This window comes from Hipposideros armiger, unplaced genomic scaffold (assembly GCF_001890085.2).
Source record: "Hipposideros armiger isolate ML-2016 unplaced genomic scaffold, ASM189008v1 scaffold_53, whole genome shotgun sequence".
Lineage (NCBI taxonomy): Eukaryota > Metazoa > Chordata > Mammalia > Chiroptera > Hipposideridae > Hipposideros > Hipposideros armiger.
Genome location: NW_017731403.1, coordinates 903,984 through 908,230, shown reverse-complemented (window position 1 = coordinate 908,230; position 4,247 = coordinate 903,984). Strand labels below are relative to the sequence as shown.

General features: G+C 40.1%; 1 pseudogene; it reads left to right on the top strand.

Moving 5' to 3' along the window:
- Positions 1-3,214: 3,214 nt before the first annotated feature.
- On the top strand, positions 3,215-3,913 carry LOC109381780 (glutathione S-transferase alpha-4 pseudogene; annotated as a pseudogene).
- The last annotated feature ends 334 nt before the right edge of the window (positions 3,914-4,247 follow it).

Genomic DNA, 4,247 nt, shown 5'->3' with positions numbered 1-4,247 from the left:
AGATCCCAGTTTGATGACCATTGGCCTAAATGACTAACTGCCGTGGTTTATCTCAGCATGAAGATTCTGTGATTCTATTATCACTGAGAACAAGAATTTAAGATCTGCAGCAGCCCAACCTTCCAACTGATATGCAAAATCCAGCTGCTCTTTATTTTCAATTCTAATCAATGTAAAGAACATGATGAATAAGATGAACTGTTATGGTTGTCATTCACATTTTTCTTCTCATTGAATAAACATGATTATTTGCAGTTTGCTAGTCATCTCTCTTCCTCTCTTCCTTTCTGCTTTGTGGGTTGCTGGTTTTAAACATTAGAAAAATTTCATCAAATTTCCTGATCTATACTCTTCAAGGAGTCATATGCTCCTTACTCACAAGACTAGCCAAAAGTATCATGATGGGAAGGACATGCCTGTTTCCAGGGCCTCTGACAGCAGATCAGAAACTTACAGGTTTGAGGCCAAAACTTTCAGTAGCCTGATGACCTGTCTTGTATTCTCTCCATTCTTTTTCTAGGACTGGATATTGAAATTCTAACCTTCTTTAATCAGAGTGGGCCACTAAAGTACCAGGAATGAGTGAAGCCAAGAGAAATAACTTCCTTCAGGGGAGTGTAGACATCAATGTAAAAAAGGAAAAAAAAAAAAGAATAACTTCAAAAAAGCCACAGAATGAGCACTTTCCTAAAAGCAGAAGCATGTGATAAATTTTTTTAAATGTCTGGCTTGATAGTTCTGGAGGGAATTAAAAGCTAAATGGCATGGACATCATGACAAACTGTGAGTAGACACAAAAGACACAGAGGCAGCAAAATGCTGAAGGCAACCAGCACATCCAAAAACAAAAGCTAATTCAAAACCACAGATATAATTACCTAGATTAAAAGAGCAAGTGCCCTTCTTAAATTTTCAGAAGATGGTTATAATAATCACTTAATTTAAAATAAAGAACACCTTTCATGTGAAAACAAATAAACCCTGAAGCAAAAAAAAGATAATATAATTAATTTTTAGATCAAATTTTGAATTAAGGGGAATATTTTGCATCTGTTTGTCAAATTATCAAGCAATTAATGACCCCTACACGCGACAAAGTCATTACCAAGCTAATAAAGACAATCATAGCCAAGATCCACAGTTAGGCAACCCAAAGATGGAAAAGATTAAATTAGCTAAATGAGGTTAGATGATGGATTAAAAAAACAGAAAATAAAAAACCTGCCACCCTACTTAATGGGGAAATTAAGAAAACTGCTACCAATGTTTACCATTTTCTGTCACCTCGGGCCATCTCTGATCCCAGTTTTGTCTGTTGATTGCCTTACTTTGATTACAAGGCACTGAGGCAGGACACATCTCATGTCTCCATTCCATGGTGACCATTTCCTTGGCACTAAATGGAATGTATTCTGTGGATCATTAGTTCATTCATCCAGCAAATGATTACTGAATGCATATTGAGGGCAAAGCATTGATTTGAGTTTGCTAGTTATACAAAGATGAAAAGATAGGACCCCTGCCCTTGGTGGAGTTAACAGTGCAGGGAGGGACACATACATAAAAATAATTATGATGTAATATGCATACATACAAAAAAATAATTGCAGTGCAGAGGACCTTTTGAAAAAGGAGTAATAAGAGCTGAAGGGAAGGAAGCTGAAGGCTGCCTGGGGAGGAGATCAAGCCTCAGCTCTGAGTTAATGGCTGAAGTCTACCTCAAACTCAAGGAAAAGAACTAAATTAACTAACAAACCATCAATATGTTCTCTGCATCCCATTTTGTTTGTTTCTTTTGTTCTTTAAATTCCATATGTAAGCGAAATCACATTGCTTCTGTTTTTCTGTGTCTGACTTAACTCCACTCAGTGAAATATTCTTCTGGTACATCCATCCATGCTGCCACTGATGGCAAATACCCATTTCCTTCCATGGCCCAGCAATATTCCGTCATATATATGTACCATCTCCTCTTTTATTCATTCCTCCCTCAACGGACAGCCAGCTGTCTCATCTTGGCCATTGTAAACAATGCTGCAATGAACGTATGGATGCACACATCCCCTCAAAGTAGTGTTTTGGGTTTCTTTGGATAAATACTCTGAAGTGGGATTGCTGGGTCCTTCGTTGTCTCTTCTTGTAGCCTTTGATTTAAATTCTATTTTGTCTGGTGTAAGTATTGCTACCCAAGCTTTATTTATTTTTTTTTCATTTTTGTGAAATATCTTTTTCCATCTCTTTACTTTCTGTCTGTGTGTGTCTTTCAATCTGAAGTCTCTTGTAGGCAGCATATGTAAGGGTCGTGTTTATCCATTCAGACCTCCTATGTCTTTTGAGTGGAAAATTCAATCATTTACATTGAAGTAATTGTTGATAGATATGTTGCTATTGCCATTTTATTGTTCATAAATTTAATCTTTTTTTTTCATATTAAAGAAGACCCTCTAACATTCCTTGTGATACTGGTTTGGTGATAATGTACTCTTTTAGCTGTTTCTTGTCTGGGAAGCTCTTTATCTTTTCAATTCTAAATGATAGCCTTGCTTGTTAGAGTAATATTGGTTGTAGGTCCTTGCTTGTTATCACATTGAATATTTTGTGTGAATCCCTTCTGACCTGCAAAGTTTCTGTTGAAAAATCAACTGACAATCTTATGGGAGTTGCCTTATAAGTCACTAGTTGCCTTTCTCTTGCTGCTTTTAGTATTCTCCTCACACAGAAATGGTGACTGTCCTCCAGCCCTCAACCCAAAGCAACACAACTCAATCTGCCCCACACTCCCCACCATGTTTCCAATACTCTCCAAGTTACTGCCCCTCCACTGGGGCCCAAGGTGAGTACCTGGGAGTGAGAGTCTGTGCACAGGCCCTTTAAGAGTACGCCTGGGTTTCCTACCGCTTTTTGTCCCACCCAGATGGTCAGAATCCCCACTGTTATTCACAGGCAGATGTTGTGGGGGCTCCTTTCCGAGCACCAGTACTCTGGGTTGAGGAGGCCAGTGTGGGGCTGTGGTCCCTCGCGCCTCTGGGGGGAACCTCTGCAGCTGAGATATCACTCCCAGTTCTCAACTGGCACATGGAGGTTTGGGGTTAGACAGTTTTATGTCTCTGCCCCTCCTACAAGTCTTGTCATGGTTTCTTTTTAATATCCTTAGTTATAAAACTTCTGGCCCCACACATCACAGGAGACAAGAGCAAGGAAGAGATAAGAAAACCCTGAGCCAGAAGTCATGACAGCCAAACCCAAGCTCTGCTACTTTTATGGTAGGGGCAGGATGGAGTAGATCCGCTGGTTGCTGGCTGCAGCTGGAGTGGAGTTTGAAGAAGAATTTATTGAAACAAGAGAGCAATATGAGAAGTTAATGACAGATGGACGCCTGCTTTTTAACCAGGTGCCCCTGGTTGAAATTGATGGAATGAGGCTGACACAGACTAAAGCCATCCTCAGCTACCTTGCTGCCAAGTACAACTTGTATGGGAGGGACCTGAACGAGACCGCCAGGATCAACATGTATACTGATGGCACTCAGGAACCTCATGATGATCATCATCCAAGCTGTGTTCAAACCTCCACGAGAAAAAGAGGAGGGCTTTGCTTTAGCCATAGCGAAAGCAAAAACCCATTACTTCCCCGTCTTTGAAAAGATTTTGAAACCGCATGGAGGTGATTTTCTCGTTGGAAACAAATTCAGTTGGGCAGACATACAACGGTTAGAAGCTATTTTAATGACCGAAGAAATCGATGCTTCTGTTCTTTCTGACTTCCCTCTGCTAAAGGCATTTAAAACAAGAATCAGCAACATCCCTACAATTAAGAAGTTCCTGCAACCTGGGAGTCAGAGGAAGCCACCCCCGGATAGCCACTATGTGGAAGTAGTCAGGAATGTTCTGCAGTTCTAATGGCAGCGGGTCTTAATGTTAGCCAACAGGCACGATCCAATCGCAACATCAGCACGTACTGATCAAGGCCAACCATTGCTTCTAGAAGTAAAGTGCCTGCAAATCACAAAAGCATACTACCATGCACAGCAAATGCCAATAAATGCTATATAAAACCCCCCAAAAACAAAAAACAAACAAACAAAAAAAACTTCTGTTCAGCCAGATTGCAGGTGGTTCTCCAGATTGATTTTTCTGTAATTTAGTTGCAATTTTAATTTGTTTATGGGAGGAAGCAGGCACAGTGTTGATCTACTCCACCATCTTGGATCTCTTCCCTATAGTTGTATATAGCTTAACTTATGTGGC